This window comes from Dendrobates tinctorius, unplaced genomic scaffold (assembly GCF_039654945.1).
Source record: "Dendrobates tinctorius isolate UK_male_01 unplaced genomic scaffold, ASM3965494v1 ptg000070l, whole genome shotgun sequence".
NCBI lineage: Eukaryota > Metazoa > Chordata > Amphibia > Anura > Dendrobatidae > Dendrobates > Dendrobates tinctorius.
This window is the reverse complement of record NW_027361738.1, coordinates 30,384,689-30,409,604: the sequence shown is the minus strand read 5'-3', so window position 1 is coordinate 30,409,604 and position 24,916 is coordinate 30,384,689. Positions and strand designations below refer to the sequence as shown.

At 43.7% G+C, this 24,916-nt stretch overlaps 1 protein-coding gene across 2 annotated transcripts in view; it reads left to right on the top strand.

Annotated features, from left to right (window-relative positions):
* ACVR2B (activin A receptor type 2B) overlaps positions 1-24,916 on the top strand; it is a 177,597-nt gene that overhangs the window by 53,922 nt on the left and 98,759 nt on the right. The gene's annotated exons all lie outside the window — the stretch shown is intronic.

The following is a 24,916-nucleotide window of genomic DNA, read 5'->3' as shown; positions in this document are numbered from 1 at the left end:
TCTATGACATCTCCTGATTAAAAACTGACTAGCTGAAGCCTACTAAGATCTATGTAGATACAGAAGGTCTCTTTTCCTTGCTTGAATCATTCCCCTCTTCAACTCCTGACCCAACTGCTGCGCTCCTCCCCCTGCCAGGGACTTTGCAGTGATGTAGAATTGTAGTTCTAATGATGACTCATGTAGGGAAAATTGACCTCCTGTTTATGCATAGAGCTTAGAAGGATTTAGCTAGTCAGTTTTAATCATACTCCTTAGATCATTTAGATCTAATGGAAAAAGAATTAACCGGGTAAAAGGGTAAAATGATCAGTTGTAAGTACACACTGCACTAATATGACTACAGTATATTAAGAGGCTAAAATAAATATTTTGAAGGGAGAGCTTTTTTTTTAAATACACCTTCCTACATGCTTGTTTTACCTCCGTCTCCACCCATCACCTCTTCATTGAGTGACCGCTCTGGCTTCAAAGAACTAGAGAAGGGTGAAGTGGAGATAGAAGTAGGTGCACTTAAATGTGTGGCTCCGACATGATGCACTGAGTGCCTGTCATTCTGTGCGGACAGTCCCTTTTAGTTGCGGTTGCGCTTTGTGCGACACAATCGTCTTGGATGCCTTTTGAGGCTGGATTAGGAAAGTCTTTTTTTTTTTCTCATTTGAATGTATTGATATCGGCCAGGGAGAGACTTGTAGGTCTTCCTATTCTTCATCAGTAGCTTGTCCACGCGTAATGGCATCTCCTTATCGGTAAAATAGTTTTAAGCTTAGCTGAAAATTGGAAGCGCTTGGTTGTTTGACATTAGCCTGTGTGTTTCACCTTTTATAAATATTTGACTTGGCATGAAATGAAGGTTTTACAAATTAAGCTTATTTGGCCGGCTGCTTATATAAATAAAAATAATCTGGACAGGATAAATGGTCAAAAGTGCTTGTTTGCCGAGTGTGATATTTTCAATTTCAGCGTTTGACTTCATTTTGCCAATACAAGTCACTTAAAGGGAAAGTTTATCAGCGGCTGAATTCAGACGTCCATGTAACACGGTCCAAGTGCGGACTATGGTGTCCTGACCGGTCGTGAGTCTTTTGACCCGGTGGTCGGTCCGGACATCACGTTACGTGCTCGGACAGGGTTTCATGGACATCTGAATTTAGCCTTGTTTTCAGTATTTGCACAGTCTGCCTTACGGACTGCGCCCCATGGCTTTTAGAAATCATTGCACATTAAAATATTTGAATTGAGTGATATTCATGTGTTGAATTTGTGTTTAAAGGAATAACCATCCAGCAACAAACTAGTAGAAAAGACGTTTTCCCTTCCCCATGACAGCACCGCACATGAGATGGTATCCGCCCCCAGGAACAGGAAACCTGTAGCAGAGATAAAAGGAGGCGGTGCGCTTCTCCTCAGTTTGGTTTCCTGTTCCTGCAGGTGCCTGTGGCAGGTCTCATACCTCCAGGGGGATCCCCCTCTGATGAAGTCCGGTCTGGAGGCCGAGGTCCGTATGGGGGGAAAGGCAGCTGGGCGCGGTGACGCGTGCCTGTAATCCCAGCAAGGGGGCCGTCAGTGCCGTGCTCATTCCCCCCCGCTGGACTCCCCGGCGGCCGCTGCTGTCGGGAGGCTGGGCCGGGAGGAGGCGTGCCCATCACGACGCTGGCACCAGCTGAATGGGGGACGGCTTCCAGTCGCACTGGAAGTAACGTCACGCCGGGGGTAGCCGGTGTGCTGGACACTTCCAGGAAGGAGCTGATCCAGGAGCACGCACACCGCTCCTCCATTATAATGAAACAAGGCGCGGCAGCAGCTCGTAAAGCATGGCGGACGCCGCAACCGAAGTGCGCACCAGAGGAAGACCCAGAGGCTACTGTAGTACCCGGGTTTGGGTGAGTGCCTTTATAAGGCAAAAATGTGTGGATAATGATGCCCTCTGTCATGTGTTCTCTAGGCTGAGTGTGAATGCTCTCATCAGGTGTTAGCGGCTAGGCAGCTTAAGGCTGGGCCACCGGCCATTCTAGGCTGATTGTGACTGCATTCATCAGGTGGTGGCCGCTAAGCAGCTTGAGGCTCGGCCAGGACCAGAATGGGAGACCAGCTGGAAATCGACAAGGTCATGCTTAAAAAAAAAAAAAAAAAAAAAAAAAAAAAAGCAACGTTCAAACAAAGAATAAATCATGTGCGTTATGCAGAAAAACCCTCCCTAAAACATACGATAAGCGACTCTGTTGCTCGTGTATTAAGAAACAGTGGCCGAAGAATCACCATCCCTACTGCAGAATATAAAAACTATTATCCAGGAGGGAAAAAAAAAGCAGCACACTGCGCTCAGCTCTGCCAAACCTACCTCCACCCCACCCCCTACAGAGATTCAAACAGGTGAGGACTCAGAGGAAACGCTGGAGAGTTAGCCCTCTGATGACTCAGACCTGGACTCCTCAGATGAGGAAGATGGTCACCTTTATTTTCTATCCGAAGATATTGGAAAATTACTCAAACTGTCAGGTCTACCATGGGGATTGAAACGCCTAGGGAGCCGCAGACAGTAAAGGATTTCATGTTTAGTAATTTAGAAAGGAAGAAATGCAAGGTTTCCTTCCCACGATAATCTACTAAATTTAAGAAAAAAAAAAGGGCCCAACAAAAAGATGTCCAGGCCACAAACACTTAAACATAAATACCCGTTTGATGGAGAAGTATGTGGAAAATGGGGGGAAAAAGCTCCTACACTGGATGCTGCTATCGCCAGTACGTCCAGAGGGATAGCCCTGCCATTTGAAGACATGGGTGCCTTAAAAAAGCTGATGCTTTTCTAAAATCTACTTGGGAGGCGCCAGCATGGTCATTTAAACCTGGGTTACCCACCACTTGCACAGCACATGCTATGGTCAAGTGGTGAGATGAACTCTATGAGCAGCAAAAGTAAGTACTGATAAAAGTACCACACCACCAAATAGGAAAGGGATTGTACAACACCCTGTTCCTCACGCCAATGCCGGACAGTCCATTGAGAACAATATTCAAGATAAGAGCATTGAACCGATATATCCGTGCGGAGAGCTTCAAAATGGAAACTTTAAAATCGGCGAGCACCCTAAAAGTGGTAAGGTTACTTGACCCGGGCTGCTACATGGCAGTAATAGATCTAACCAATGCTTACTACCATGTGCCAATATGGGGAGAACATCAGCAATACCTAAGGTTGGGAGTGGAGATTGCTCAGGTCCCCACTCACCTTCAATATCAATGCCTTCCCTTCGGGGTGTCATTGGCCCCTCGCATATTCACAAAGATCATCTCAGAGATGACGTCCTTTGTGAGAAAAGAAAACATACTGCTAGTAGCCTATTTGGGCGATATCCTTGTCGTGGGGAACAACAAGGAAATTGTGGAGAGGCAGTCACAAAAGTATTGGACATATTAACCAGGTTAGGCTGGATGGTAAACCTAAAAAAAAAAAAAAAATCCAGGTTAGTTCGGGTCCAGACACAAGAATTCCTCGGAATTCAATTAGATTCAGTCAAACAACAATGTGTCCTCCCAGAGAGGAAGATTCGGACCATTCATCAAAAATACAACCTGGTCAGGCCATATCGGTAAGAGGGGCAATGTCACTTCTAGGTCCCTTAACAGCGATAAACCCGGTGGTCCGGTGATCGCAAAGCCACACAAGAAAATTACAGTGGCAGATCTTGGCCGAGCAGGGAAAATACCCTTGCAATTTCAATCGGGAGATAATCTTGTCGCCACAAGTTCAGAACTCGTTAAAATGGTGGCTGAGCACTGAAAACCTAAGCAGGGCAGTACCCTGGTCTGTTCAGAACCCGGTGGTGCTAACCACGGACACAAGTCCGTTAGGTTGGGGAGCACACCTAGTGGACCGGATTCTACAGGGCCAATGGGAACCCTTCAATAAAGACAGCATCCTCCAGTTTAAAAGAACTGGCAGCTGTAAAGGGGGCATTTCTTCAGGAAAACGAAGAAATCCAAGGCAAACATGTTGCAATTTTATCCGACAACAGTACGGCCATAGCCTACATAAACCGACAAGGGGGTACACTGTCAACATTTCTGATGGCAGAAGCCAAAAAAATTATTCATGTGGGCAGAAAACAATCTTCTGTCCCTGACTGGGACACATTTGAAAGGGACAGACAATCTTCTGGCTGACTTCTTAAGCTGGCATGTATTACACCAGGGGGAGTCGTCCCTAAATCTGGAGATATTTGGGAGAGTCTGTGCCGTCTGTGGCACACCAGAAGTGAATCTGTTTGCCACAAGAAGGAATCGGAAAGTAAAAAGGTTCTACTCTAAGCCCAAGAAAACACCCAGAAGGGGTGGATGCACTGCTACACCGCTGGGAATTTCACCTAGCTTATGCATTTCCCCCGATTCCATTAATTCCAATATGCCTGGAAAAGATTCGAGAAAACAAGGCACGAGTAATCCTTATCTCGCGCCCTTCTGGCCAAAAAGGGCATAGATTACATGACTCAGGCGCATGTCTATCTCGGACCCATGGATCCTCCCGGATATCCCGAATCTACTTCACCATGGCCCAGTACTACATCCTCAAGTGCACAGACTCCATCTCACCGCATGGAACTTGAGAGGGGACTCCTTTTAGCAAAGGGATCCTCAGGCCCTTGGTAACCAACCTGCTCGCTAGCAGGAAAAACGTAACCCCAATCAAGTACCAAAAAATTTGGGAAAGGTTCCTGGAGTTCTCAGGCTGACAGTTATGCAAAACGAGCCAGGAAGTTCAAATAAGAGATCCTGGAATTCCTCCAAAAAGGGCTAGAAAGAGGGTTGTCCACGAGCACCCTAAAAGTGCAAGTATCTGCCCTGGGTGCGTTGTATGACAAAAAACTTGCCGATTACCCTTGGGTCTATAGGTTCATTTGAGCCTCCTTCACAACCAGACCCTTAAATTACTGACTAAGGTAGCTCCCTGGGATCTAAATTTAGTATTAAATGCCCTAACATCTCCTCCTCCTTTTGAGCCTATTCCACTTCGGTAAAGGCAATAATGTTGAAAACAGTACTCCTGGTGCCCTGACTTCAGCTATCTCTGTAAATCCCCCATACGCTACCTTTCTGGATGACAGAGTGATCATAACTGACCCAGCCTTCCTCCCAGAGGTCAATTCCAAAATTCACAGGGACCAGGAAATAATTTTGCCCTCGTTTTATGCCAACCCAAAATCCCAGGGAGAGCAAACCTTTCATTGCTTGGATGTCAGACGTTGCCTACTCCAATATATATATATTCGCAAAATTATGGCGATAGTCTTCGGCCCTTTTTGTCTCATTCCAGGAGCCAAACGGGGAGAAAAAGGCTTCAAAATCAACCATTGCACGATGGCTACGTATAGCTATTTCACTGTCTTACTCTTCCTCAGGTCAGACTCCCCCACTGGGTGTAACGGCTCACTCTACAAGGGCCATAGCCACATCCTGGGCCGAAAGGGCAAATGCATCTGTAGAACAGATTTGCAAAGCAGTTGTATGGTCTTCACCATCCACTTTTTTCCGTCACTATAGGCTAGATCTAGGGCTCTCGAATCTTACCTTTGGGAAAAGGTGTTATCTACTGTTGTCCCACCCTAGGAGTCTCTTCTGTCTTTCCTCTCATGTGCGGTTCTGTCATGGGGAAGGGAAAAAATGATAATTACTTACCGGTAATTTGATTTTCCAGAGCCATGACAGCACCGCATTGATTTCTGCCCTATCTTGGTGAGGGTTGTGTGATACACAAATATATGTATATATGAGAAAAATATATATAGAAATATATAATATATTAAAAGAAGGTGGTAAGAGTGACTTAATCAAATAACAATACTGTACATGTCAACTAATAAGGCGGTTACCTTGCATACTCTGAAACTGAGGAGAGAGGTGCCGCCCCATTCTTTTATCTCTGCTACAGGTTTCCTGTTCCTGGGGGCGGATACCATCTCTCGTGTGGTGCTGTCATGGCTCTGGAAAATCAAATTACCGGTAAGTAATTATCATTTATCCAAGTCCTGCTCCTACATGCAAACTCATGTTTTTACACCACCATAGCCTTGAAATCTGCTTTCTGAATGGATGTGACACATTGAAAGGTCACTGGACCCCCACCGATCAATGTCTGTCGGGCCATCAATGTTTTTGTCCCAGAAAATAACTCTTAAGAATTTAGTGTCTCTGCATTAGATTAAAGGGGTTGTCCACTACTAGGACAGCCCCTTCTTGATCTAAAGTTCCAACCCCGTGGGAACAGTTTTGGCATGCGAGGTGAGTATAAGTTTTGTTTTTTTTTCTTATTGTGGCCAAGCCTGGGGTATGACAAGGGGCTGTCCTGGTAGTAGACAACTTCTTTAAAATACTTTATATGAGTAATCTGTACCCTATGGCAATTTTTGTAACAAGGTACCCATGACCCTTTCTATGGCAATATCATCAGTGTAGTAGTAAAGAACATTAAGGATGGTTGAACTTGCCACTCTCTGAAGGATAAGACAACAGTCTTATGTGTCTGTGGACCTCTTAATTCTCCCCAGATAGATGATGTTGGGTCAGAGATTGATCCAGCCTGGTGGATTTCATCGACTGATCCATTTGTTATCCCCAGATAGAATCCTTTGCAAGAGGAGAAAACAAGAACGCTTGGCCAACCCAAGTATCGCTGGGCATGGGCGAGTTGGGGGAGGTAGTGTCATGATCCATGCTGGATCATGACAGATAAAAGCACTAGTAACCTTTTTTTTTCCTTAAGCTGTGTGCTAAAAGTTAGTTTTTGCCCCCGGTGGCCATTAGGGTCATTGCACTGTGTGGTTTCAGTTCTAGTTTTGCCCCCGGTGGCCGTTAGTCATTGCACTCTGGTTACTTTAGTTTAGTTCACGTGATTATGAAGCAGGTGTGATTGCTGGCTCTTACCTATAAAAGAGTGTCAGGTGGTTGCAATCACGGTTGGTGATATTGCTCATTTCCAACCAAGACTGGTGAAGGAAGGAACTACAGAGAGCAGCTCAGGGGAGCTCTGGTGTAAAGTCTGGTGAAGGAAGGAATTACAGAGAGGTGTTCCTTGCAGCTCTGACAAAGCTTGGAGAAGTAGCAGCTATTCTGGAGGAAAGCTGCATTCTGGTGGTGGACTCTGTTGCTGGGAGCAATAGCAACAGAGCAAAGCTAAGTGGTGTTATCCCTGTTTGTATTTTTCCCTGGTGTGTATTAGTACAGCAGTGGGGCCAGTGCCTGCACCACCCAGCTCCCTAGCAAGGGATAGGTGTAGGGTGTGCTAGGGTGACAGGTTCCGGCTCGGGGACAGGTGAGGAGCCTGTATAGGGAACGTTAGGAGTGTGAGGGACACTGACTCAGGGGAGTGCAGGAGGTCTCTAGGTCCCCGTTCCCTATCGCAGGGCCCACCGTTGTAATTGTTTTCCCCTTCCCCCGTGTCTTGTTTTAGTTACTGGCCTGCGGGTCGTGTCACACAGGACGGGTCCACGTGACAGATAGTTGTCAGCCAAATGATCGTTCATCCGACAGCTATTTTGGGTACAGGAAAATTTTAAAGAAAGGGTTTTTCTGAGTAGTGGGCAACCTTTTCTTCTTAAAGGCTATATTCCTGCCTGTAAAATTAAAAAATGAAACAAACACTAACACCACCCCACACTGGCGCTGTTTCAGCGAGGTTGATCCCGGGATGTGGGACATTCGCTTCATCGCTCTCCTCCTCTTTCGATGTTTGCGTATCGTCCTAGGGTATTGTGAGTACTGCAGCCCATTGGCAGTCACTGGCTGCAGTGCGCACCCGGCATAACAATCAGCAGCCACTAATCAAGCACTCACACTTCCCACGGGCCTCCATGGGATTTGAGTGCTACAGTACTTGCATAGCATAAAAAAGCCACAGTAAAGAATCGTTGGATAAGTGCTGGTGCAAGAGGGAAGTATCTGCTGTATTTCCTCATGTAAAAAAATAAAGTAAAATATTTAGTAGGCAACCCCTTTTAGGGCTGATTCAACCCCAGATGTATTGCGGCTTTAAGTCTCCTCATCTCGGCATGCTTAGCATGTCATTCTCCGCAAGGAGTAATGATACTTCTTGGATATCAACCCCAAATGAGAATCCATATAGCAATCGCCAATGTAAACTGTATGGAGTCTAGTGATGGATCGGCCACTGTACGGTTTGCGTATTGTCAGCAGCACAACCCTCCTATTTAATAGTTGTGTTGCTGACAGTGATGATTTTTAAGACAACATACAAGATGTAAATTAGCCGATGAGCGAGGTGAGGTTCCTCTTTTGAACGATTATCAGTCAGTATAAAAGAGTCTTAAGGAAATCCTGTCCTGGAAATCCTGACCTGCTGGGAAACACTGATTAACTGCATTAGCTCATTCAAGAACATTACTATGCGGCAAATTGTATCTCATTTTTTGCTCTCTGTACCAATGCTGCCCTTGCATGTGTCCTAACGTTTCATTACACCTTTGTCGGATTCCTACTAATATCCGTTAATTCTGCATGCACAGAAGGGTTTAGTGAAATTAGAAACTCGTTAATGTAACTCGATGCAAACAAAGGAAACATGTTTGCAATAATTGTCTGTTATGGGATCAGGCGACGTGAATGTTTTATTTATTGGCAATTACTTGTAACTCTTTAAAGGATTGCGGACTCTGAATAGATGTGTATTAAAGGGTCGGTCCAGCACCTAAATTATATTTTCTAACTATCCTCACGCCCTAACCACTTTTGTATTTTCACTTGTTAGATAATGCCTATCTATCTATAACTAAATGGGTTTATTTATTTTTATACTGTACTTCCTGTGATGTTTTGTTTGAGAGGACTTTCGAATGTGATGTCACAGGAGGCTGGGGCTGCACTCACTGCCCTTCCTGGAACAAGATTTCACAGGGGCAACGCTGCCTTTACGCACTAGTTTCTTGCATTGTTGCCCCCTCTGAAGACTGCCTGGGTGATGGATACTGTGACTGATATGAGAACATTCCACAACTCTGCTTCTATCGCCGCCACCACCATAGCGACTGTGAAACAAGGCACCAGTTGGAGACAGAAGCAATGAGTGACACCGGCATAGCCCTCAAATGAGTTGTCCTTGGGACAGTGATGGAAGCAGTGAGTGACATCAGCGCCACCCCTTGATGACAACTCGTTTGAGGGAAGTGCTAGAAGTTGTATTTTCAGCCCTGCTATCACTACTTCTGTGAAACCAACGTCAGGGGGCAGAGATAGAAGCAGGGAGCTGGCGCTGCACTCACATCTCCCACAGCGTCCATCACTTAGGATGTCATCAGAAGGGGCAGCGATGCAAGAAACTAGTGAGTAACTGCAGCGCTGCCCCCAGTGATGTCCTGTTCCAGAAGGTGTGGTGGACGCTGCGGGGGAGTGAGTGGAGCCCGAGACTCCTCTAAAAAAATGTCACAGGCGGTACAGTAAAACAGTAAAACAAAAAAACATAAAAATCAAAAACCTTATTTAGGGATTGCATACATAAAGAAAAGTGTTGGGTTTTGTGTATTAAGCAAATTACTAAAGTGGTTATGGTGCTAGGATATATATATTTAGAAAATCCATTTTAGTTGCTGTACCAACCCTTTATCTTCCTTAGTTAAAACTTAAAAATGAGTTTAACATTCCTAATTTTAATGGTGCTTGCCTCAGTCCCAAAGGTGGGTCATTAAATGTATGCAGACGTCAACTATGCCACTGCCAACTTCTTTCCTCGCTGTACACAAGGGTTCTGCATTATTAAGTAGAGGTTATGTAGAGATCAGTGATCTTTGTGCCCGTATCCAATCCTGGATTAAAAAGGCGGCCTCAGATGAACTTATTTTTTTCCCTTTGCTCCTGTTTGCTCCATCCTTAATCATATAGCCGAGAAAATACCACTTGCAACGTGCCAGAAGGAGCATCAACAAGTGCTCAGCTTATGGGAAGCTTGTATACCGGACACTGATACTTCTAGGTCCAGAAATATATGAAATGGTCAATTCACTTCCTATCTAGAATGGTACAATTGAGTTGTCAGCATTTCTTTAACTCCCCCCCCCCCCCCCCCCCCAACTCCTGCCTTATAGCCATCGCCTCATGTTGGGGCTTGTGCATATGAATAATTACGCTATGGTTATAGTTTTCACAGATGGCACTATTACGCTTGATATTCTATGGGGCTGTGCACATGTCCGATTATCTTTTTTTCTCCTTGGACTGAGTGGTTCAAGGAAAAAATTGGAGACCTATTCAATTTTGATCCGATTGTCGCATCAAAATTGGTAGTGCAAACCTATGGGTTCTTGAAAAACACGTGCTGTCATACTAGAGAGGGTTGAGAAACTTTTTTTTTTCTCCCATCTCCTAGAAAATCTGACCGCACGTGATGCCACCCTCATTAGAATAATCAGCCAGTTTTTCTTAGATGGAGAGAGAACACTCGTGCCCCTACCCTACGGCCTCGTTCACACATTCAGTATTTTACATCAGTATTTGTAAGCCAAAACCAGGAGAGGAACAATCCGAGCAAAAGTATGATAGAAACATGCACTTTGCACCCACTCCTGGTTTTGGCTTACAACGTACTGATGTAAACTGCTGACCAAATACTGATGGTGTGAACGTGGCCTTATCGTGACCATTTGACAGGTCTTCAAAAATGTTACGGAATCTTGCTCCTTTGGCATAGCTGTTTGAAGGCTATAAATTTAGACAGGAAATCGCCCTTTGACATTTTCTTGAATTGGCTACCATTTATAAATGCTTATTATTAATAATAATAATAATAATATTATGTTGTTTTGTGTTATTAGAGATTGTTGCAGAATATAAAGCGGTTAGTATTATGCCTCTGCCTGTGAAAATTTTAAAGGTCCCAATCGCAGCACAAATCTTTGCGGAGAATTTCTGGATGAAGTCTGCGGCCCCTGCGTGACGTTCCAGGAATATAGAACATCGAAACAAGTTGTCGGAAGCCCCAGATTTTTTTTATTTCCTGCCTGTAATTTGCTTTCTGCACCCTCCAGTGCACATGACCGCTACTCATGGAGGAATTATAACACAAACCTCATCATTCTGGATGTGTTTCTCTTCCTGCAGTGGCGGTGTGGCGGAGTTGTGGCTGGTTTCTCGCCAGCTACTATAAATAGCGCTCTGTACGAGCGTCTGAATTGAGGCAGCAACAGGAAAGGAAAAGCCCTTTTTGGACTCCAGCTGGCCGGCTGCCAATCAGTGTGGTGCTACAATGAATACTTTCAGGAAGATTTTTACATTCTACTTTTTCTTTTTTTGTTTTGTAAAAGTATTAAAATTTTAGAAAAATGAAGATTTGAAGGCTGCCAAGCACGGCAGCAATGTACGCTCTTATCTGTTTACTGTAAAAAGCAAACCCTAAGAGATATTGATGTATATTCAAATTCGGTTATATATGAATTAATTTGTGAATTTCTAATTTTGCAATTAAACTCGGACTCATTAATGGTATATGTTGGGTGGGCTGTCGGAGGTACTTTAGGATTGGCTTGACACATTGCATGAAAAATAGTTTTTTTGCTGAGGAGTTTTTTTTTGGACATTGAAGTGTTCAACAAACAGTGAACTTTTTGGGGGAGAGACTACTACAATATCTTGGGATTAAGGCTGGTCATAAAATTGGATGTTTGTCGGCCGAACAATGCTTTGGCCGATCGTTTAGCCAGCAGCCATCTTGGGTGCCTCTCCCATACACAGGAGTGCTCACTCTGCTGAGCGCTCTTCTGTTCTCCATGAGAAAGCCACTGACTGACATGTCTGTTGGCAGCTTATCTCAAGAAGAATAATGCAATTGGCAGTCCAAAATCGGATATACACGATCAACATCTTTGCTGATCGTAAGTCGCGCTGCTCCCCCATGCACATTAGATCACCAGCTGAACCCATTTGTATCTGCAGATTCAGCTACCATTAGTTCGTTGTGTATGGGGACCTGTCACAACTCTGTTTGGTGTCCCAGGAGCAGGAGATCCTTTGCTGTCCCTAACGCTAGGGGCGCCCTAGCTCACCCTGTTCCCGGATTGCTTCTGAGTGTGAAGAGGCCGGGGCCACGTATGTTTCCTTAGCTCTTGAATCCGCCCTCAGTCTATATGCTCCCCACCCCCACACCCAGGGAAGAGGAGAGTAGAAATGTACTGTAATACACCAAACAGACTAACAAGGTAATGCAAGCAGGGATAACGAATAATACCAATCCTACAAATATACTCACACACAGAGGAATACATCGGGGAGTGGAGAATGGGATAAAACCAAAGTAGGAGAAGGAGGGGAATTGGCACACACTCAAAACCTAGCAACAGTGTCAGATAAATCCACCAAACACCTTCTCAAACTACAACCACAAACCAAAATCTCCTAAGTGCCTAACAGTGAACAGCTGAGAGTCTTAATGCAGGAAACCTTCCAAAAGCTCTCAACTGAGGAGATAAACCCCTGTACTGCTAAAGGAAACGTGCACCGTTTTATATGAAGCTGAAGTGCTTCTAAACCGTGCAGGAGTAGGAGAAATCGGGCATCATCTCTGTTGCGGTAAATCCGTGACAGGACCTTTTACTGTTCTGTTTCGGCCTGATTCTCATAACTTTCTTTCACGTGCATGTTATTTCTATATCTTTCTTAGATAGAACATGTACTTGTTAGTCTTAGGCTTTTCATTTCTCCATGATTTTTGCTGACGTACCAGATAAAAAAAAAAAAAAAAAAAAGCGGACGACATGTCAGAGATCAGACTTGCCAATGTAAGTCTATTCGTCCCTTAACTCGCACGGCACACAGATGGCATCCTAGATGCATCAGAGAGCGGTTTAGTCTTCACTATTTGCTCGGAGAAGTGTGAAATAGCTCCTGAAGTTTTGATCATGAGACAAACTGATGAAATGCTAAAAACTGACAGATGGCCCAAACACTGATCCAACGCACACATTGAATTTGTTTTTCTTTTTTAAAAAATGTACGAGAAACAATAAGCTGTCTGAACGAGACCTTAATGATTTAGAAAGAATTCCTTTATTATTTGCAAAGCTTATACATGACTATAGGGGGTGCAGAGATTGGCTGTATCCAGGATCGTGAGGGGTCCCGAAAGGTCCAGCTGTCTCATTTGAGGAGGATGGTACTATGAATAATTGGGGCTTCTCATGAATTCCAGGTTATCAGCTCTTATAGTGGAGCAATAAGCATTTACAGATGAGCGTTTTTTTTCCCCACGTACAATCGATAGCTGCCCGTCATAAGGAACACTTTCCTTGTATACAACGCTCAAATTGGCCACATTGTCATGTGTGATCAGTGAGCGGCCTTGCCAGACTCCTCTTGTAGCGATTTTCCTCCTGAGAGAACAAAAGGATCGGCCACTGAAATTCAATAGGCCGAACTCTTCTTTTCCCCAAACATCATCTGTTGGGGGAATTTTGAGAGACCCTGTAACATATTAGGCTGCCAGCCCTTAATCTAGTGCAGGGATGTCAAAGTCAGATACACAGAGGGCCAAAATTCAAAGCTTGGACAAAGTCGTGGGCCAACTGTGATATTTATAACAAAAATGTCTATAATTGAAGGAGTTTTTTCCTGATCAAATATAACGATAAACTTTTTCATATGGAAACAAAGCTAAAGGCTTTGTCCCATAAACAACCCTCCATAGGCATGGTATGATGAGTGACCCTACAGTATACCCCCCCCCCTTCAATACACCTGGCAAAGTTTGGAGACCCAAACATCGTAAGATTCCCAAACTGTAAGCTCAACATAGTGCTCCAGACACTGTAATGGCCCCCACCTAGTGCTCCAGACACTGTAATGGCCCCCACCTAGTGCTCCAGACACTGTAATGGCCCCCACCTAGTGCTCCAGACACTGTAATGGCCCCCACCTAGTGCTCCAGACACTGTAATGGCCCCCACCTAGTGCTCCAGACACTGTAATGGCCCCCACCTAGTGCTCCAGACACTGTAATGGCCCCCACCTAGTGCTCCAGACACTGTAATGGCCCCCACCTAGTGCTCCAGACACTGTAATGGCCCCCACCTAGTGCTCCAGACACTGTAATGGCCCCCACCTAGTGCTCCAGACACTGTAATGGCCCCCACCTAGTGCTCCAGACACTGTAATGGCCCCCACCTAGTGCTCCAGACACTGTAATGGCCCCCACCTAGTGCTCCAGACACTGTAATGGCCCCCACCTAGTGCTCCAGACACTGTAATGGCCCCCACCTAGTGCTCCAGACACTGTAATGGCCCCCACCTAGTGCTCCAGACACTGTAATGGCCCCCACCTAGTGCTCCAGACACTGTAATGGCCCCCACCTAGTGCTCCAGACACTGTAATGGCCCCCACCTAGTGCTCCAGACACTGTAATGGCCCCCACCTAGTGCACCAGTCAGTGAAATGGCCCCCACCTAGTGCACCAGTCAGTGAAATGGCCCCCACCTAGTGCACCAGTCAGTGTAATGGCCCCCACATAGTGCTCTAGACTGTGTAATGGCCCCCACATAGTGCTCCAGACTGTGTAATGGCCCCCACATAAAATAAAGAAATACTCTCCTCTTCTCGTTCCCCGGCTGCCCTGGTCTCTGCAATGCATCTTCTGCTCCTCTGCACTGCGGGCGCATTGCAATTACGTTATTGCTCCTGATGGGCTGAGACATCAGACGCAGAGGGAAGAATTATGGTGGAGGGAGTGGGAAAAATATACTCACCCTGCGGGCCAGAGTTTGACGTGTGGTCTAGTGTGTGTATATTGTCTTTATCGTATGTTCAGTTTTCTGTGCACTTTTCGGCCATTCTGGATACAGGTTTGCAAGTTTTAGCCTGAGCTCCATACTAATATTGGCTCTGAAAAATATGGCTCTGTAAAATTGAATAAAATAAAAAGAGGACATGGCTACAAATGGACAAAATTGTTTTTCTAGCAAGGATACCTGATCCTGTGCATTGGATCTGCTCCCCCCACTACTGCTGCCACACGTGCAACTCCGGGTTTGGTATTGTTGATTGTCATTGAGTCGAAATCTGATAATTAAGAGCGGTACTCCGTCTCTGACTTCTGTGTACCACCTGCGCTCAGGTTTCCTTCTGGAATGGCTTTATGGAAGCTGATTAGGTGCCAGCTTCGGTTACTACCCAGTCATTCATAACATCGCTGCTCTGATTTCAGCTAAGATGGCTATAGTTGCTTGTTACCCGGTGTACGAAGAACAATGAAGGAGAATGTTGTAGACTCTCGATTATACAAGAAACTTGCTTATTTTAAGCTAGAAAAAAAAGAGGATTTGTTTGATGCTCTATCAGAACTCGTCATCAATTATAAAATCTGAAAATCATTTCCTGTTTGATCTAATATTCCTTTTATGGAAAGTCTTCATAAACAGTAAGTTGCTACTGAACCCGCCAGTCCTGGAGGGAGGGGAACATAAGAGCATGCAATATGTTCAAGGGGTTGCCAGAGCAAAAAGACGAGCTCCATGGAAGCTTAGATCCGTAAAAAAATGCAATCATCTAATTCATGCTCTGCTAGCGGCACCCACCTCTACCCAACACGTGCCGCTCTTGTCTGCTCTGGCACAGTAATTGGAGCTGTCACCAGCTGCAGCCTGTGATTAGCTGCAGCGCTCAGATGAGTTTGATAACACATCAGCAGGAAAACCTTCAATATCGCACTTCTCAACTTAACCGCTGCAGCTGATCACAGGAAACAGCGTTTCCCAAGTGAAACTGTGACATTGCCTCTTCCTGGACCTTGATGTGTGCCAATAGCAGAGTATCATTTAGCATAATTCTTTACAGATCTAAGTGCTATAAACATAAAACTTTGGGGGCTATAGGACAATTTAGCAAGCGGTAAGTAGCCATTATGGAATTACAGCTGGGACCTATAATGGTATATGTTGTTTTATCATGTAAAAGGGTAACATAGATTAGTGGCACAGGCCCTAACTCCACAAACTATTTTTTTTTTTTTGCTGCAGTGATGAAGTCAATTACTTTTGCGCACTATCGAGTCCATGATATTCATGAGCTGCAACTCCCCTCACCCACTGCTGTCTCGTCTGACAGCCATATCCTATAGTATGAACAGAAAGCTGTCAATCATTGGCATATCGGCGGGGGGAGGCGCAGTGGATGAATACGAAGACTCCTGCTGTGGATAATCATGGTTTGTATGGAAATGGCTTAGAGAAAATATGTGCAGTAGTATATCAATTCTGGAACATTGTTTCTTTACTTCCAAGTTGAGCCATACCTTTGTTAGGCTGGCCATACACATTAAATCGACCTACAGCCATCTACTCCAATTTCCATACTCGGGCGAGCAAGCGCTCCTGTTTTCTGAGAATATCACTGGCTGACACTTTGGCCAAAGGACAACGTCTGCAAGGAGTTTGTATGTTCTCCCCGTGTTTGCGTGGGTTTCCTCCAGGTTCTCCGGTTTCCTCCCACATTCCAAAGACATACTGATAGGGAATCTAGATTGTGAGCCCCATCGGGGACAGCGATGATGATGTCTGTAAAGTGCTGTGGAATTAATGGCGCTATATAAATGAGTAAAATAAATAAAATGGTTAAAAACGGGGAGAAGAATGCAATCGGCAGTCCAAAATCGGGCATGTCCGATCTACCTATCTCCCGGCCATCAGTCGATTTGGTGTCCCCATACACGTTAGAGCAATGGCGTCCTAAAAATGTATGGTTGGATGTTGCCATTTTAAGGGTGTTTCTCTACAAACAATCACGCTGTCCAGTTGGTGTTGACATTATCAGACTGTAGGGAGATGCCTTATTGACAAGGAAAACCAGAACGCCTAGTTGTCTATAGAGAACAAGTGAGAAAAAACACTGACACCTCGTTACACACTGTTAAGGCCCCATCACACACAGCGAGATCGCTGATTTTGTGACGTCACAGTGATCTCGCCAGCGACATCGCTGTGTGTGACACACATCAGCGACCGGCCCCCCTGCCGGGTATCGCTCATCGTGCAGGATCGTTACAGAGGAGCTCATCAATGAATAAATATATTCAGAGTTTGTAGTCCGACACTATGGGGCTCAGCTTTTGTGGGTACAGTCCTAATTCTTGAAAATGGAGTGAAGTAGGTAAAAGGCGGCGCTCGCCACTGATTAGTCCATAAATTGTGTTTATTAGGTCATCAGATAATCTGTTTAATTTATGGACACGTCAGCGATGAGTGCCGAGTTTCATAAACCTCTTGTTGTCGATAGATTTATAAATGCCTGAATAATGAAGGACAACACTACGTGTAGTTTTGAAGAAGCGGTGTTGCAGCAATGTTACATGGTGGATGCATGAATTTACTAAGATGGACATTTAAGGAGAACGGACAGGACCGTTCTTGGGGTTCCAGGTTGTAACGACAGACTGGCTTCACTCTATCACGTGTCACATTTCTTATTTATTAAGTTACTAGCAGGGAGGAAGGTATTGTAACTTTTCATGACAGCGTTGAATTCGTCCATACCTAGTCTACTCCCCAACAGTAGAGCTTCTACTTTTTCCTTAGCTTATTATTTTTGGCTCAAGCCTTGAAAAGTATATTATCCTGTTCTAGCTCCATGAGGAGTAAATTAATGTTCGGAATGTTTTGAAAACTAAGTTTTATTTTAACCCTACCATTGGATTGATTTGTAGGAATGGTAGCTGGTCCAGGAAAATGTGGCTTTATACTGGGGGAAATAATGTGGGAAGTTGTTTATTGATCTTGACGACAGGAATGAGTTAAAAATCAGGTTGTCGTTTTCTGGACCACAAGACGACTGACTGATGAGTGTAGTCATTAATACTTTATGCCTAGAAAGCAGTGAGCTTATTGCTTAATTGGCAATCCTCTTACATGTCCTCTCTGGATGTGTAGGAAGCCAACCGTAACACTATTGCATCGGTCCACTTCCCAACAGTTGCTCTTTTTTCTTGTTAGTAGTCACAGGAGTCCTCCGACTATAAAGAAATAGTAAATATAGAAATGTTTATATGTAGCAGAATTTTGCGTTTGTCATGCCATTTACTTGTGAACAGTCTTGTAAAAATCTTGTGGAGTACAGAATAGGAAGTTATGACCAAGGGCAGTGGTAACGAACCTATGGGACGTGTGCCAGAGGAGGCACGTAGAGCCCTCCCTGCGGCATGCACACCATCGTGGTTTTGCATCAGTGGGCTGGGCTCTGTGGGTGAGGAGCCCGGCGACACCAGCTCTTCCCTGTATCTGTGGTTTTTCTTTCCTTTCTATGCGTAGAACAGTATGTCAGCTGTTGAGAGTTCATTCTCTGGTTCACCAGTTGTGAGTTCTTCCAGACTCCCTCTGGTGGTCACAGGAGGTGGTAAGGCTGATTTGATCGGTGGAGATCTGCCACCTGAGAATGAGGATGATGATTGGATCTCAGGAGGCTCAGATTGGACTTAAGACAGTCGACGCCCTATGCAGTTGCTGGTGATTCTTTCTGCTTGTCAGGTCTTGGTTCTCAGCTCTTTTCCAGTCAGCTCAAGCTAAGTTCTCTGCTAATGTTCACACTTGATTTTGTTGTTCTATTCAGTTTTTTGTGTGGTCAGCCAGCCCCGGCTTGGGCTGTGCTAAATTTCCACTCTTATCTGTATTTGCCAATTTGCTTTTTGTCCCTTATTAGATTGGCCTCTTTTTGCTCTGTCTCAGAATATTTCTGAGTGCTGATATAGTGGGAGAAGTCTAGTGACTTCAGGGTTAATTTTGCTATCAGAAGTGTTGGACATTATTTTGTAGGGTTTTGGGCAGATTGCAGACAGTGTCTTTCCTTTCCTATCCTCTCTAGTTAGTTTGGGCCCCATCGTTTGCTCAGCCTATTTTCCTACCTGTGTTTGTGTTTTCATCTTGTTTCACCGTCAATACGTGTGTGGAGGCTGTCTATTCCTTTGGGGTCTGCTCTGGGGCAGTTAGTTTTCCCTTTTCTTGCTTTAGGCTTATTTAGTCCTCCGGCCGTAACGAGGCGTCTAGGTTCACCGCAGGCACGCTCCACGGCTACTGCTAGTTGTTGTGGTAAGATCAGGGATCTGCAATCTGCATAGTTACCAACCTCTCTGGTTTTTCTGGGCTTAGCATGTTTAGGTTTTTTCCTCCTCGGTGACCCATTCATAACAGTCGGCACATATACAAGGATGGGGTAACACATATATATATATATATATATATATATATATATATATATATATACTCCCCCAATCCATGTATACCAGGATGGGGGGCATATACAAGGATGGGGGAGAATATACATCGATAGAGGCGTATTCCAGGATGGGGAGAGTATATATCAGGATAGGAAGCATATTCCTTTATATCTGCAGTCTGGTAATCTAGATCATTCTGCAGCTTCTATGGAATGTTTTACCTTCACAGCTGGATTCACAGACACACTGCTCACTGCTGCTTTATAATGTCCTCCATGCTGCTGTGTACTGTACTTCACGCTTTTCTCTGTTCATAGAGAAAGAGCAGGAATCCATCTCTGTACTGATGACATGATAAAAGCTAGTTTTCAGCAATTAGGTCACAGACAGTTGAAAATTAGAGCGAGAACCTGTAGAAGGGAATACTGGTGAAAAATTGCCCGATAGAAGCCCCATAAAGCCAGAAATTGTGCAGTTACTCATGAACATACACAACAACCACGATTTTTGAAAAGTTACTTAAAATTACCGGTGCACTTTAAACATTACGACTTCATCATATTTTTTGGGCACTGCTGATGGTATCAAACTGTGCAGGGACGCATCCCATGGGTAGCAAATGGTTATCATGTGTGAAGTATGATTTAATATATTCACTTCAAAAGTGTAAAACTGCCTATATGACTATCTCTGTAAAGATATATGGTAATATCTAAGGATCCAAGGAAGTAGGTACCTTGTACATTTTGGTCAAGAATACATTTCTAATACCAAATGATACTAATGATAAAGGACAAATTGGACATCACCGGACAAAAAGTAAAAATTGTATAGGCAATGAGTATCAAAGGGGCATTTGCAGCCTGGAATATTTCTCTCTGAAATGCTCCAGCGTTTCAGAGAATACATGGTTTACAGTGTCGCCCGAGGAACTTAAGAAGACTAGTCTTGGTGCTGCCCCTGGCCGGCTCCTCCCTGCACCGCTCTTTTAGATTGACAGGTTTCACCCATGTCTGAATCACATGGTGCAGCGCAGGGAGAAGCCGTCTGGAGGTGCCGCCGCCACACTGGTCTCGTCTCTGGTCCTCAGTTGGATCTCTGAACTGCAGGAGCATTTTAGGGAAAAATATACCCGCCTGCAATCGAGCAGCCAGGTTCTGATTCGTGCTGGTTTAGTCTATATGAATCAACTGACAGGTTCCCTTTAAAAATAAATCTGTCCCTCTTTACGACTGTTGGCAAATATGGATCAGCAGGGATTTAGCCCCCAAATTCTCTGCAGGATTTATACAAGACTGTTCGAGAAGCACGCAGAAAAGCCTTCAGCCTCAATACATTGAGGGCACGTTTCTTTCCTGTTTTTTACCTTTTATCATTTGTTTCTAGGTTTTGATATATCTGCCTTTTGTCTGCTCAAAAATGTCTTCACTTCCTCAGCCTGAATAATGATTCAGGAAGGTTATTGTCATATTGGGAAACACGGCGCTCCTTTACAGAACAGTGTGTTATGAGATTCATATATTCCTCTGGAGAAACAACAGAGTCTTGCGGAACCGATAAGTAAGGGAAAAGAATCGCCGTGCCGACATCTTGTATAAATCAATTTATTTGTGCATCTATTCATAGATTATAACAGATAAAACGCTTTTCGAGAAGATGATGTGAAATGAGCTGGTCTTGTGTCATTTCTTAAATTGCTTCCACTGGCAAGTAAGTTAAAGTTCTTTTAAATGGCAGCTCACATCATCCTCAATTTGTCTTGTAATTGCGGTTATATTTTCTACTTGGTGATGCACATTAAATTTGATGGGGTACGCCAAAATTTTAAACAAGGAATTTATAACATGAGATTTAAGCCATGAAAAAGAAGCAGCCGAGGGTCAGGCATAGCGCAATTACTGGAAAGCTAAATAACACATCCGGTATTTTAGGGCCAACATGAACTTTTCAATAACAAACCATTTTTATTGTGCTGTAGACACTCCATAAAATATGTTATATGAAGTGAAAATAAAGCGTCAAAGTAATGGCAAACGTTCAGGATAAAAAATATATATGGGTTTGGAATCAAATATACAAATGTAGTTACGCTAACAAAGTTCCCATTCTAGGGAAAATAAAAAGGGTAAAAATTGCACCGAAGCCAAAAGCTACAAAAATATCAGCGCTGTTGTATTTTACTTTCCCTTGTAACGATCAAACTTTTTTTTTTTTCTTGGATCATAAATTTGTTACGACGAAGTTGTTCTTAGCCAAATGCTATTAAAATAAAAATCAGGGGTTTTTAGAATAGTAAAATGTCTGATAGTTGCCATACTGGAATCTAAATATATGGGAGACCCGCCATTCAGTCCATGCATTGCGGTTCGATCTCGGTGCGATTTATATGGTCGTCTGTTTGCACCCTTTAACACAGCCATTAAGAGGGTTGGCCAATACTGGAAAACCTATTTTAAATGTCATTAGTGTGATAAATATAATTGGATAAAATCCATACTTGCCTCCGGGCCTATGTTTGTGTAATGCTCTGAGCGCTGGGTCCCTTGGCAATCTTGTGACATTGTGATTTAAGCGCTGCAGCCTATCAGCGGTTGCTAATGGACTTCTGTGTTTGTGACATAAACGATCAATGGCTGCTGATCCATCTTCACACTTGTCTAGTAGTAGGCAGCCCCCTTAAATAGTTGCCTACCTATAAGTAGTAGAACCATGAGGGGTTGGAGTGAATGCAGATATCACAATTTTCTTGCTTAACTACTCTCGAACTGTTTGGAACCAGAGTTGATTTGTCTACCAGGTGTCCCATTCACACCATGCATTTCAGGTTTTCATGCCAGAAGTCAACTGGGCTATGGCCAAAATTGTACATTTGATCCTGTTACTCTATACTTGGGTCATGCAGCTGGGTTGAACCTTGTGTTGAATGAGCAGTTGGCAAATACTTGCTATCCGTTTAAGCTGAATTCTGGTTAGTTTTGCCTTAGATTTGAATGGATATTCAAACATTTTGTTAGTTGTTCCTTGGCCTTTTTTTTTTATTTTTCTCGCTGAGGTTGTACCGTCTATTGTGCTTTTACAGCCAGTCCCTAATTTTCTTTTGAAGAAGTTCGTACCTCTGAACGACTCTTGGTTTAAATGGAAATCTGTAGGTGATGAGCCTTTCATTGAGGAAGCAAGGGGAGTTGTTATTTTTGTTTGCATCATGGGAAATACAGCATTTTAGGGTTTATAGACAGAGAATGAAGAGAATCCAGCATCCGCAAAAATCGGGTAAATTAAAACTGCACATTTTGTTACAAAAGGGTTAAAACCAGGGTGTAAATAAAATCATCATAATATGGAAAAGTCGACATGTTTCGAGCGGAAAGCTCTTGGTTTTGACGACGTATCTCAAGACTAAAGGCTTTCCACTCAAAGCTTGAATTTTCCATATTGTGATGATTTTACTTACACCCTGGTTTTAACCTTTTGGCAAAAAATGTAAAGTTTTAACTTGTCTGATTTTTGTGGCTTTTGGATGCTCTTCATCCTCTTGTTTCTACTCGGGAACCGGACTGGAGCTTCTGCACATCCGGAACATCTACACCAGTGAGCTGATGTTTTTGCTTTTCCTTTATATTATATGGTTTATGTTGGATTGAGTCTAAGACATCAAAATTGAAAACTGGTTTCAATTGTCTCCTGAATCAATCGTCAACATTTATTTCTGCGCTTTAGTGTCTATATGTCCACTGTCCCCATGAGACCACTTATGTAAATAACTTTTAAGGGCTTTTCTATCTTTTACAAAAATTAAAGGGGCTGGCCACTACTTTTATTGATGGGTTATCCTCCGGAATAGCTGGTGGATCGGCAGTACTCAACCACAGCTGCTATAGAACTAACAAAGCTGCTGTGTCCTGGCAGCACCTGAGAACTTCCGGCTGATGCCGTTAAGTTGATTGTCAGGGGTGATGCGTGTTGCACTCCCACCCATCAGATATTGGTGGTCTACCCTAAGAATAGGCCAACAATAAAAAAAAGTACCCCATTTAGGTCTCTTTATCCTGGCCTTCAGCAAGAGTTTAGCGGTGACCCCAAGGTGTCTGCAGCGTTCGGTGATTGGTCACATGTCCATGTCGAAACGTCAGAATTGAAGATCGTGAAATGAAGACCAGTAGAGACATGTAAAGTGGCAGGATGGCAGTGCGGTTTAGGTAAGGGAAGTATGCAGTGCTAAGCTTCAGAGGCTGGGCAACCTATTCAATTTCTACTCTTACTTGTACAGTCCAACGGTGGCTTACTAGGTGTAAAGAATTAGGGTCTCTGTAGTGCACCCTAATTTCCACCTGTCTTCTAGGTAGAGCTGGTAAATATTGCACTCTGCTGAATAGTTGATGGTGATTAGGGAAGAATCGTGGCAGGTTCCTGACCATGGTCCTTCAGTTAATCATCACTTCACTCTGTATGGGAAGTGAAGGAAGTGCTGAGGAAAAGGCTCCACTGCCAACAACAACACTACAGTTTACAGGCACTTTGACAGGGCCGTGTGTGGGAGAGACACTGCCTGTTAAGTTTGGCCGCAAACCAGATAGTCAGTTCAGCTGTCTCACAGCCAATTCCTTCCAAGCCAAAGTCACGGAGAAGTTCAAGTGCTTGTATTCCAATAATGAGACATCGCTGCTGTGTGACCTGCCGAGCTTTCTCATGTATATTACTCATACATGTCCTTCATTGCCAGGCACATGGTCTATGTGGACTCTGTGCTGTCCCTGTACAAATAGAAGCTTGCTGCCCTGACAGACGGGCATAAATTAGGCATAGTGGAACAAGAGTGGATTCACCCATGGAGGTAAAGGACCTTGCTTTTTCTCTACTGGTGTGACCTATATCAGGCTGATTTTGGTCACACAGGCTGGTAGGTATATACTTACCTATCTCGTACACCATCAGTAGCCTCTAGTTTGGGAGAGCAACTTTCCAATAAAGAATATTACGAAGAAAAATAGTTACGGAAAAAAAAGACACGGGCCCATCTAGTAAAACCTATAATCCTACCCCATTGGTCCAGACCAAGGTAATTGTGTATAGGTATGGTTGCAAATCCCTTGACATCCTAAAGGTGGTCATACGCCTTCAATAGATGTTGGCCAACAACTGTTCTTCTCAAGCCTCCTCATCCCCAGCATGGATTTTCATTATGGAGAGGGAAGAAAGCAGCTGGCAGCCAGATCTGGTGGTAGTTTATCTCATGAGAAAGAGGATTGAAATTGAACATTCCAGTCCATCTTTTCTTCTACTTTGTTCTAATAGATGTAAACTGGAAAAGGCCCAGGGTTGCCAATCGACAACAAATTTTAGGACAATCTGTAAAAATAAGGCCCCTCTTTTGCCCTGTCCGTAAATTTTTTTTTTTAAGGCATCCATGATATTTTTTTAAGCTAATGAATCTTCTACTGATCATGTTGACTACAGTCACCATAATTCTTTAGTTTACAGGAAATGCAGATCATATCTTCATGTCAGAATTATGGGTTGTAGACGTTTCACTTATTTTATTTTTACAATGTTTCCGTAAAAAAAATTGTCCTTGGTTTTTTTTTTTTTTTGTTTTTTTTTTTTTTTAATTTTTTTTTGTTTTTTTTTTTAAAAGCTGTCCAGAAAAAATAAAAAGTAAAGTTGGCAACCCTTATAAGGCTACATTCATACGTCATTGTGCGCTCAGATTTTGTTTTTCCCTTGGATAACAC